Here is a 13,748-nt window from a genome sequence, read left to right on the forward strand (position 1 = left end):
AAAATGGTTAAAACATATTTGAAAATATTTGACTCAATTGAAATCATTTCAACTTGATTTTATCAAATTGCTCAGCTTTACTTTTATTCAAAAACACTTTAATTTATTATATCAAAACAGATAATCCAATAATGATTAGTTTAACATGTTTTTATCTAAATAAAATAATTATTTAGCCATAGTGGTGGAAAACCCCTACTCATGAGTCTATATATACATATTGTCTATATATCACAATTTAAAGAAGCAATCCCACGTTATTTAGGAACAAGACCTATTCATGAGTCTATATATACACATATCTCATATCTCACATTGCTTAAGAAAACAAGGGAAATGAGACTTTGAATTTATATAAATGCATGTTTTGTAAATTTTATTTTCACATTAATAGGTGGCACCAAAAATACAAAAATTGGTGCTGCCATTTTTAGTGCTAATGTGGCAAGGAAGCGTTTTACTAGTCAGAGGAAAAAACTGCTTTCAGCTGGATGTGCTTTTCTGAACTTTCCCTAAAAACGGCACAAATTGAGCACATTTTAGTAAAATCAACTATTTCCATCAATTTTAACAAAAGTGGCATGTTTCCGTTATTTTGAAAAAAATTGGCCTTTTGTCCAATTTTTCTCTCATATTAACATGATTTCTATCTAAAATCTTTTAATTTGTTAATTAGTTTTGTAAAAGTAATTTTCAAAAATCATTTAATCATTACAAATGTGCTTTTAGAATATGTGTTAAAACGTTATATTCCGTGATATAATAAGCTTTTAAATTAAGAAAAATGTGTTTTTATTTCAAGCGAAGTCTTATGTAGGGGTTAGTATTTGACCAAATCGAGTAATTTTTTTTTATCAAATCAAGTTAATGAGTCTTATTTTATCATCCTAATTCGATTTGAAACTTTTTTGAATTGAGTTGAGTGAAAAAAAATTTTGAGTTGAGTTGAATCGAATGAAATTGTTCGAGTTAAATTAAAAAAATTAAATATATCAAATTAAAATCTTGTTACAATATAACTAATTCCATATTAAAGCACATAAATTTAAAACTATATATATTTGATTTTTTTTCAAAGCAAAATAAGAAAAAAATACTTTAATATGATAAACTTGAATTATTATTTAACTTATTTAGGTTCCAAAATTATTATTTTAGAAAAATTTTTAAAATTCAACTTTATTTATATATTCTTTAGATTTTTTTTAGTTTTTTTAAAAATATATATATTAGAATTTTTATAAATATTTTTAATTTTAAAAATTGTATTGTAATTTTTATTGGGAGAGACCAATTTGTTCATTTTCAAAACTGATAGAGACCAAAGGATATTCACACCAATTTGTTATTTGAGCTATTCAAATTATTTGAATTATTCACGTTATTCGAATTGTTAAATTCAACTTACTCGAACTTCAAACTATAATTACTTACAGTTGACTCGAAGAAACCAAATAACTCGAATAACTTAGATTTGATTAACTCGAAATTTAAATTTTTTTATTTTTTCAAATTGAATTAAATTTTACTTATCCCGAATTTTATTTATTTATCTAAAAAATAAAAATTTGATTAAAGATATTGTAAGGCTCCGTTTGTTTGCCAGTAAAATATTTTCTGGAAAATGATTTCTAGAAAATGATTTACTTTTCTGGAAATGATTTACTTTTCTGGTGTTTGGATGAATCTATTTAAAATATTTTCTGTTATTTGGCAGATTTCCTGAAAATATTTCAGAAAAATTATTTTAAATGAAACATACATTTGAGAATTTAATTGAGTTTATTTTATATCTATCAATAAATTTATATTTTCCACTGTTTTTTTGTTTTACACTTTTGATTTTTAAAGGTTCCAGTTTTGAATATAAAAAATAAATATTCATTTAATGATTATATTTTAGTGTGATTATAGATGGTTGGTAACTTTTAAAGGTTTTAATTTATGACTTACATCTCAAAGCAAAGAATATTAGGCTTAAAGATCATAATATGCACAACAAATGTAGTGGTCCTGCAAGGTCTACATCATGTCATGCATGCATAGATACATTACATTACTACAAGCAAATTTACAGCTTTATCAGTCTATAAAATGGTAACATAATCAGAAACTATCAAACATGTCAGAGCGTGCATGTCAGAATGGAAGTACAAAGGCAAAAATATACAGGTTTCTTATCACTGCAGTATAGTAGAAACAAACTTTTATTGCCTACAAAGGATGGAAGATGCTAACTCAAGCCTTACAATAGTGCATACATCACAAGCTGTATGCGAGCCAATGGCACCTCAAGAGACATGAAACTTTACACAGTTAGAATCTTCACATTTACCCCTAAAGTTCAGACTTCAAACAACAGAAAATGGCAGATGAACTAGCTTTTTATAGTGTCAAACATGCTGCATTGCAACAAAATATTTCAATCAATATAATGTGATTCATTAATAAGATCATTTTACTACAAAGATTTCAATCAATCCAAGTTTGAATTTTCCTTTTTCAGATGAATCAGCAAGCTACCTTCAGAACAAATCCTGGGGTATCAATGATGGTGAGGTTAGGACAGTGTGCAAATTCAACTCTCATTACAATTGGCTTAGGAGAAACTGAAGTTTTAGTCTTCTTTAGAAGTGCCAAAATTCTTGATTTTATGACATCCGCAATTGTTGATGCTAAAACAACTGGACTTCCATATTCTTCAGAATCTTCTTGTTTTCAATTGTAAATTTTAAGTATCAACGAAAAAGAAGACAATGCAAACATAGGAAGCTGCTCAAATGGAGCATTTACTCAATGAACACCCAGATGTTACAGAAAAACTTCTTTCTAGCAAACATTAACCCTATAGTTTAAGATTATTCAGATCTAAAACAAAATAAATCCATGCTAAATGACTACATTAATTATTGATATTTAACAAAATTGATCCGTCTATTTTATTATAAAGAAAAAAGCCTTAAATTTTTCGATCATAAATTCTAAATACACTACACCAAAACAGGTTTTTAGCGATATTTTTTCAGGCCTTTAGCGACGCTTTTTAGTGTCACAAAAAGTATTTGCGGCGCTTGTGAAAGCGCTGCAAAAATGCTGCTATTGACAACGCCACTAACATTTGCGGCGTTTATTTTTATAAACGCCGCTAAAGGTTATGTTCTTTAGCGGCGTTACGAAAAAAATGTCGCTAAAGGTCATGTTCTTTAGCGGCGCTTTTTCAACAAACGCCGCTAAAGATCATGTTCCTTAGCGGCGCTTTTTCCACAAATGTCTCTAAAGATCATGTTCTTTAGCGGCGCTTTTTCCACAAACGCCGCTAAAGATCATGTTCTTTAGCGGTGCTTCTTCCGCAAACGCCACTAAAGGTCATGTTCTTTTAGCGGCATTTTTACACAAATGCCGCTATTTGTTTGGTTGCTTTTAGCGGCGCTTTTTCTAAAAACGCCACTAATTTTGGGAATTTTGTAAAATAAAATTTTATATTTTTTCAGCCCTCCTGTAGCAACAAATCAAAAGCAACCAAATCTAAACCAGCCAAAAGCAATAAATTTATATAATATTTTGTAAACCGCATCTTCCCATTGGTACCTCAGCATACCCGACGGGACATTTTGCAATTTCTCATCGAGGGTTGTTTTTGTCTTATAATAATCTCTCTTCAAAGTACTTTTATGGGCTCTCCATATTTTTCCCAATGCCTTCTTTACATAGGTATCCGAGACCTCTAAAGCAAACCTCGCCTACAAAAAATACAAGTTAAGAAAGTAAATATAAATGAAACTAATTCCCATGTGTTACAGATGACATTAACGTTTTGTTACCTTAATATTATCGAGGGCTTGGTTTTTGTTATTATCGAGCATTTGATGCCATGACTCATAGTTGATAGGCAACATATTCGCATTTCGTGCTAAAATGCCCAAGTATCCTGTTAAAAGTCGAGCTTCTGTTCCAACAGGCTGACCAAAACTGTTTCTGCATACTTTTACACGCTCAACTAGATCTAACTCGTATAAATCTCTAAATAGCATACGTCCTCGACCTCTGCGCGTCCCACCATTTTCAGTTAAAAATGGTATATTATAATATAAGGATTTGAAAAATAAATCAATTAAAAGTCAACACGCATGTAAATTAAATATAAAATTACTTTGAACTTCAGTAGGATCCTCAGGTGCAATCGGAACATTCGAAGATCCAATAGCTGTCTGTTGTTCACTATTTGTTTCTATCGAGTTTGGAGTATTTTGAACAATGCTTACATTTTGCATTTTTCTTCTAGGCATTTTTTCTGCAATACATATAAAATAATTGAAAACTTAGTAACTAATTACAACAATAACAGCACATATAAAATAGTTGAAATATATAATAAGACCAAGATTTAAATTATGATATTACATATAATTAAACAATCGTATATTCTTACTACATCATTATTTATAAATATCTTCATCCGTATCCTGGCGAACCCATTGAAATTGCGTACTAGTACTAGGGATATTTTCATTTAAGTTTTGTTCCGGGAAAGGGCAAAGTTTCTGATCTGTTGTCGATGTTATCTCTACTTCCACTGCCCATGTCAAACAAGTCTCTAGGGATGTTACGGAGTACAACTTACCAACCTCATCGATTGGATCTTTTGAGTAAAAAACTTGTTTGACTTGAGATGAGAATACATACGGCTCATCTATCAGTTGTTGTCATGTGTGAATCAATCGAGCGAAGTTCACTATTGTAAAACTAAATTGATCTTGTTTAATTCCACGAGCAGTATTAACATCGACCCAATCACCTCGAAATAAGACAACTTTTCATTTGCCGTAGTAATCTAACGCAATTATGTCAGTAAGAAGTCCGAGATATTCCACATTTCCCTCGATAGGATTATTGTCCCTAGCACTAGCATAACTTGTAATTGAGGAATTAACAACTATTCCACAATTTTGCGTTCTCCTCAATCTCTCGCGATATTTTGTATGAAATCTGAATCCGTTGATGAGGAACGCACTATATCTTTTAACCACTCGATTCGGACCTTGGGAAAGCCATTTAACTTCATCATTGATGTTCTTCCCACTCCAAACCTATTGAATGGAAAGTAAACTGAGTAACTAAAAATGTTATGAGAAAACATTATTATTTGTCAATGAAGCTCCAATTGCATACCGTTTAACTTAACCATTCATGAAAAGTTTCTGTGAACAACTTATTGATATCTTGATGTTGTGTTCTTCAGGAGCGCGAACGAGATCTCAATATTTGTTTGTACTCACTATGTTAGAAAAATGTTCACTTTGTTAGAAGATAAACAATTTTGGATTGATGAATAATTATCAAATTTCTACAACTTACTTCCATAATGGTTCCATTGATTCGTGGTGAAACAGAACATATCGATGTGCTTGTACCCACGATAAATCATCTAATTCTGCAATATCAACTTTGTCGATTGGTTCTCTAAAACTTTGGAACAGATAAGTATCGACAAAGTTATGATCCGTGAGTCCAACATTTCTACTTGGTCTGTTCAACCTTGTTTCAACATCTTCCAAATATCTTGAACAGAAGGTCATACATTCCTCTGCCAAGTAGCCTTCAGCAATCGATCCTTCTAGATAATGCTTGTTGCAGCAATAAGACTTTAATTTGGATAGGAACCTAAATACGATATACAAATTATCAAAAGTTGTAACTAAAACAACTATAGGTGATTGAAGAAAAATTTTAAAAATAAATTAACACATTTCTATAGGATACATCCATCGATAGAAAACGGGCCCGTCGAGAATTATTTCATGCGGGAGATGGATTATCAAGTGAACCATAATAGTGAAGAAAGAAGGTGGGAAGATTTTCTCCAAGTTGCATAAAGTCAAAGCAGCTCGATCCTGTACCTTCTGAAGTTCTTGAACATCCAAAACTTTGCCACAAATGGCTTTCATTATGTTGGATAGTTCAATTATACAAGACGTTACCTTCTTCGACATACAACATCGTAGAGCAATTGGCAGTAAATCTTACATCAAGATGTGATAGTCATGTGATTTTAGTGAATATAGTCTTCGATCTTTAACACTAACACATCGAGATATGTTTGATGCATATGCATCTGGAACCTTTGTATCCTTCAACACCATGCAAAACACTTCTTTCTCCGTCTTCGACATTGAAAAAATAGAAGGCAACAATCGATATTTCCCTTTCGAAAGTGGATTAGAATGAAGATCAGGCCGAATTCCCATGTGAACTAAATCAAGTCGACTCTGAAGATTGTCTTCTGATTTTTCATCGGCATTCAATTTTGTACTGATAATGTTCTTGCAGACATTTTTCTTAATGTGCATAACATCAAGATTATGTCGTAAAAGATGATGCTTCCAATAAGGCAACTCAAAAAAAAATACTTCTTTTTTTCCACAATTTCGCCTCATTAGGATCATCCTCTTCATCAGAGTCATCATCAGCTTCAACATTTGATATTCTATTTCTTTGCGTGTTTGGTGGTTGGTTCATCTTCCCATAACTAAATTTATATATTCCAACATGAACAAGATTTCAAATCCACTGCTCTGCGAAGGAGCTTTTCTGAACTCTTCAATACCGTCAAATACAGAACTCTGAAATCTAAATCTATGATTTTTCGGTAACCACCGACGATGCCCCATGTAAGAGAACTTCTTTCCATTGTATAACCATTGCGAACATGTTTGTGCAGCACAACAATGACACGCATTACGACCCTTGGTACTCCACCCGGATAAATTGGCATAAGCGGAGAAGTCATTAATGGTCCACATCAAAGTTGCACGTAAATTAAAGTTTTCCTTTCTGAGCACATCGTATGTCTCAACACCAGCCCATAATTGTTTTAACTCTTAATAAGTGGCTGTACATAAATGTCGATATCATTCCCGGGCCCTTTCTCTCCAGGGATAATCATAGATAAGATAAGGGAAGATTGCTTCATGCAAATCCACGGAGGTATATTGTAAGGAACAAGCACTACTGGCCAAGTACTGTACGCAGTGCTCATGATCTTGTAAGGATTAAATCCATCAGATGATAGCCCAAGCCTCACACTCCTAGGATCACTTGCAAAACTTGGAAATTTATTGTCAAATGATTTCCAAGCTAAAGAATCTGCCGAATGCCTTAGTAATCCATCATCGGTTCGTCCATCATGGTGCCACGTCATAAACTCCACTGTCTTCGACGAAATGAAAAGCCTTTGAAGCCTTGGTATCAGCGAAAAATACCGCAAAATCTTGACTGGCTTCTTTCTTGACTGTGCATCATTTTCATCGCCATTCTCATCTTTTGTGTTTTTATTTAACCAATGGGATTGGCCGCATACATGACAGCACTGTTGGTTTCTCCGATCGCCCCAATACAACATGCAGTCATTCGGGCAACTATGGATTTTGGTGTACCCAAGGCCTAAATCTTTTATCATTTTCTTCATATCTTTGCATGATTGAGAGATTTTTGCAAATGGAAACATATCTCTCAAAAACTCTAACAGCATTGTCAAAGAGTTCTCGGTCCACCCTCCCAAACATTTTAACTGAAAAAGACGAATACAGAAAGACATTTTTGAGAATTTTGATCCCTCATACAGTTCTTCGTTCATGTCATTAAGTAGCGCGTAGAACTTTGCCGCTTCTCCATTCGGCTCTTCATGAGGAACACTTCTTCCCAGTTTGGTAAAAGCATTTCCACCGAGATTACAATCATCAGATGCCACAAAGTCGGCTGGGAACGATTGCAAACCATGATTGTGCATATTAAATGCATCCCGCAACATCCCTTCCATGTCATCCCCTCTAACAGACTGATGGTAAGCATTACCATCATAAGATACATTCATCCTTGAAGAGGAAGTACTAGGCGGGCATTCTCCATGAAAAAGCCATTGTTTATAACCCCGAACAATCCCTTCAATAATTAGATGCTCGTATACAACTTCACGATAATGCCAGTTTATGTTGACTCACTTCTTACACGGGCAAAGAATCATGTTCTCTTGACTTGCATATTGAAATGCAAAATTTAGAAAAGTATGTACTCCATTTCGATAACCGTCGCTTACCCTTGAAAAATTCATCCAAGACCGGTCCATTTCTTAATTCTTGAAGTCTGACGTTGACAATAAATTGCACGGGTTTAGGATTTAGGAATAAGTTATGTATTAAGGTATGTAAGTTATTATGTAAGTTAAGATATAATATATATCACGGTAACTTATAAGTGTATTTAAGTTATGTGAGTTATGCCACATCATATATTTATGTAAGTTATGTATTATGTAAGTTATGTAAGTTATGTATTAAGTAAATTATGTAAGTTATGTATTATGTAAGTTATGTAAGTTGTGTATTATGAAACTTATGTAAGTTATGTCTTATGTAGGTTATGTAAGTTATGTATTATGTAAGTTATGTATTAAGTAAATTATGTAAGTTGTCTTATATAAGTTATGTATTATGTAAGTTATGTAAGTTTTTGTTTTTTGTGTATTATGTAACTTATTTAATTTATGTAGGTTATGTATTATTATGTAAGTTATTATGTAGGATATTATGTAAGTTATGTAAGTTTTTGTTTTTTGTGTATTATGTAACTTATTTAATTTATGTAGGTTATGTATTATTATGTAAGTTATTATGTAGGTTATTATGTAAGTCATCATGTTGGTTATGTAAGTTGCGATATGATTAATATTTATGTATGTAAGTTATGATATGATTGATAAATTTAAGTTATATAAGTTATGTATTATGTGTAAGTTTATGTATGTAGGTTATGTAAGTTATGTAATGTATCAATTTTTAAAAATATATATAAATTTTAAAAATATATATATTAAAACTATATATAAATATTAATAAGTTATGTAAGTTATGTATTATAAATTTAAATTATGTAAGTTATGAATTATGTAAGTTATGTAAATTACGTCAGTTATGAAATTTGAACTTTAAAAAAATTAAATATTTAAAAAAATTCGTGATTAAAATAAAATAAAATATTTAAAATATAACTTTAAATACAATTTATTTAATTAGGTAAATTAAAAATAAAAGAGAATAAAACAAAATTAAGAAAAAGCAATTATGGAACAAAAACCGGTAAATTAAAATTCTATACTAGCGGGAAAAAAAAGGAAGAACACTTACACCCCAAAAATCTGACAGTAATCAATGCATAAAGCAAGGGGTCGAATGCTCTTGCAGGAATCAGAATAGAGTAACGGCGTTGTTGGAAAAATTATAAAATTTATTATCAATAAAATTTAAAGATAGGTTATATATACATATATATATAGCAACCATTTTCATTATGCACAAAATATTTAGGCCTTTTAAAAATAGGATTTTGTGAGGAATAAGATATTATGTTTCAAAAATATTAACTTAAAACAGAACATATCTTCCAATATGTTATAAAGAAATATTAAAAAGAACTATTATTAAATAATAAAATTTGCATTGGCTAAAACAACAATCTGCATTGGCTACAACAATTGATCAAATTGCTGTTAAAACAATTTGCATTGGATACAACTTGCAGAAATTCATTCAGAAACTGTGAGATACCAACTTGTACAATAAATAAAACAGAAAAGTATTATGTACATAAATAAATAAACAAAGTCCACTTGCTTAAAACCATTTCGGGATTTGCATAATACATCTCAGAAGCGCCTAAATGCAACGGGTATATCAGTACCTCGAACAACAAGATGATTAACTAAAGATGATTAACTAAAAAACCTTTTATTTGCAACATAAAATTTACCTTTAGAAAATTTTGTTCATTCAATCAAAGTAAGGCTAATCACAACAACAAAATTTACCTTCCACGCCAAAGAATAGCCAAGTTCTGCAGCAATGAAACTAGCTCCAACCCAGCAAGCAAAGAAAGCAACGCGGACAAAGACCCAGCTTTCTTATCCAATAGTACATAAAAGAAGCATAGGAAAACAGAAAAACCAGATCTAGATTTTAGAACCAAAGCATAATTCAGAACGTAACTGCTAATCAAAAACAAATTATTTGATCTCCGTTTCTATTCCATATATATATTGAAAATCTATGTAAGTGGTTTCATAATCTAATTTTCATGCGTACGACAAATGATCTATAGTTACAAAATTCCTTGCGAAACGACAAAACCCTGTCAACCAAAGCAGGGTTACAGTTTTCTAATTCATAATCTCCATCACTTACCCACTAATTGGATAATTTTGACTCTTGAGTAATATAGCCTTTATTGGATTTGTATATTTCAAATGAGTATAACTTTAAGCACCTCCTTAAAATCAGTATTACATCAATCCGAAATATTCATGTATTTCAACATATTTGTAAGAACATAACATTATTTCATAACAGTTTCAAAATTTAGCACAGCACTTGACTTTTCTTTTTCTTTTTATCCAATTAGTCGATCTAACTTTGGGTATCTATCAATCTGGAACCAAAACTATTTTCTGGCGTCCAAGCAACCAAAATTATTTAAATAGTAAATGCAACGGGTTTAGGGTTCTTAGTAACAAGTTAACGTTGAGAAAATTAGAAATTAATTCAAAACATTGCTAAGACCGAAAGGGGTATAAATATTTTTTGAGACAAAATTACCGATTTCTGAGAAATAAACGAGTAAAACATTGTTCAAGACCACCGGATGATTTTTGAGAAAAATAAAAGAATCTTACCGATTTCTCCGACGACAGAGGAGTGTGACGGTAGAGGCCTGCGACGATCCACGAGTGCGACGATAGACGAGCACCAGCAGAAGGGACGGTCTACGACAATGCAGTAGATTTGGGAAAGGTTCGGGTCATCGAGGGCAGTAGGCTAGGGTTCTTGATTTGGGGGAATTTTAGGGAAAATAGGGAGGGGAATAGAACCAAGGTTTTCGAGTATGGGGAAATTTGGAAGCAGAAATAATTTCGAGGGTAACAAAAACGACAACGTCTTAATTACAACAGATTGAAAATTTGCGGCGTTTTTACAGTAGCGCCACTAATGCCCAGACAAAACGATGTCGTTTTGTTTAAACAACAGCCCAACCTTGCGGCATTTTTATCAACGCGCCGCTAATGCGCACCTTTAGTGGCGTTTTTCTCCTAGCCCCGCTAAAGCCATTAAAATGGTAGCGGAAAGCTACGCCATTTTGTCTATAAAATTAAGAATTTTTACCCCGTTTTTGCTCCAAACGCCACTAATGTCTCGTTCATTGCGGCGTTTTTAATGAAAATGCCACTATGAAATCAAATTTTCTATTGAAACGGTGCTATTTTGGTATTCTATAGTTTTGTTAAGTAATATTTATAATATATAGTAGTAAAAATTATAAATTTTAGTGTTTTTGTTTCTTTTTTATTTTTTTAATTTAATTTAATTCCATTTGTTAATTTGGTCCTCTCCTAAATTATCAAATGTTATATATTAATTTTTTTAACTTATTTATTAGTTTCCTTTAAGTAATATTTATAATAAATTAGATAAAATTAACATTTTTAGTGTTTTAATTTCATTTTTATTTTTCTATTTTAATTTTATTTATTAATTAATAAAATTAACTTATTTATTAATTGTATTTAAGGTAAATAGTCCATAATTTCGAGGGTTACAAAAACGACGGCTCTTAATTACAACAGATTGAAAATTTGCAGCGTTTTTACAGTAGCGCCACAAATGCCCAGACAAAATGGTGTCGTTTTGCTTAAACCACAGCCCAACTTTGCGGCGTGTTGATGAACACGCCGCTAATGTGCACCTTTAGTCGCGTTTTTCTCCTAGCGCCGCTAAAGCCATTAAAATCGCAGCCTAAAGCTACGCCGTTTTGTCTATAAAATTAAGAATTTTTTGCGGTGTTTTTGTTCCAAACGCCGCTAATGTCTCGTTTATTGCGGTGTTTTTAATGAAAACGCCACTATCAAATCAAATTTTCTATTGAAACGGTGCCATTTTGGTATTCCATAGTTTTGTTAAGTAATATTTATAATATATAGTAGTAAAAATTATAAATTTTAGTGTTTTAACTAATATTTATAAATTTTAGATAAAATTATAATTTTTAGTGTTTTTATTTCATTTTTATTTTTTATTTTAATTTAATTATATTTGTTAATTTGGTCCTCTCCTAAATTATCAAATGTTATATAATAATTTTTTTAACTTATTTATTAGTTTCCTTTAAGTAATATTTATAATAAATTAGATAAAATTAACAGTTTTAGGGGTTTTATTTCATTTTTATTTTTCTATTTTAATTTTATTTATTAATTAATAAAATTAACTTATTTATTAATTCTATTTAAGCTAATATTTAAATATATCAAATGGTTTAGATTCAAATTTTTTTTTAAATATAAAAGCATTAATTAATTGTATAAAATTCCAAATTTCAATTAAACCTTAATCTTATTAAACCCGCCTAAATTAACCATTGAAGGGATATAAATATTTAAGTACTCTATCTATTATATATATCTCTCTCAAGGCATAATTTAAACCTTAAATTATACATTTTTACAATTATATAAGAAAATATTTAAAATATAAATAAAAAATTAATCTAAACCCAAAACCCTAACTCGACCCTTGAAACCCTAAATCCCTAACTCTTAACCACTAACATCTAACCCCTAAACTCCTAACCCCTAAACCTTAAATCCTAGCCAACCCTTAATTAAACCATAATCCCTAATCTATAATCCCTAAATCCATACTCCCTAAACCTTAAAATATAAACTCCTAAATTGGCCTTAAATCTTAAATTAATCATATACCCTAAACTAAAAACCCTAAACAAATTTATTATTATCTCTTTTACAATTATATAAGAACATATTTAAAATATAAATTAAAAAATAATTAATCTAAACCCAAAATCCTAACTCGACCCCTAAATCCCTAACTTTTAACTCTTAGCACATCTAACCCCTAAACCTCTAACCCTCTAACCCCTAAACCTTAAATCCCAACCCCTAATCCATAATCCCTAATCCATAATCCCTAAACCCATACTCCCTAAATCTTAAAATATGAACTCCTAAACCGGCCTTAAATCTTAAATAAATCATATACCCTAAACCAAAAACTCTAAACAAATTTATTATTATCTCTTTTACAATTATTTTAAATAATAGTATTTTAAGTTTTCCATGTGTTTTATTTCAAATTATTTCTACGTGTCATTATTTTTTTCTGAAGATTTTAAATATTCAATTAGAAATAAATTGAATTTTATTTAATAAGAATAAACCAATTAAGATAAAATATTTTTAGCGACGCTTTTCCAAAAACGCCGCTAAAGCTCCCAACATTAGCGACGCTTTTTCAAAAACGCCGCCAAAGCCCCCAGATTTTTGGCCGCTAAATCCCCGAAAGCTCAGAAAATGGTGTCGTTGGGCTTAGGTTTTTTTGCGGCGCTTTCTAAAAAACGCCGTTAAAGCCCTGAGCGTTAGCGGCATTTTCTTAAAAACGTCGCTAAATCCCTCGAAAGCTCAGAAAACGGAGTCGTTATGCTTAGTTTTTTTGTGGCGCTTTCTCAAAAACGCCGCTAAAGCCCTGAGCATTAGCGGCGCTTTCTTAAAAACGTCGCTAAATCCCCGAAAGCTCACAAAACAGCGTCGTTGGGCTTATGTTTTTTTGCGGCGTTTTCTCAAAAACGCCGCTAAAGCCCTGAGCATTAGCGGCGGTTTCCTAAAAACGCCGTTAAATCCCCGAAAGCTC

This window comes from Gossypium hirsutum, chromosome D02 (assembly GCF_007990345.1).
Source record: "Gossypium hirsutum isolate 1008001.06 chromosome D02, Gossypium_hirsutum_v2.1, whole genome shotgun sequence".
Taxonomy (NCBI): Eukaryota; Viridiplantae; Streptophyta; class Magnoliopsida; order Malvales; family Malvaceae; genus Gossypium; species Gossypium hirsutum.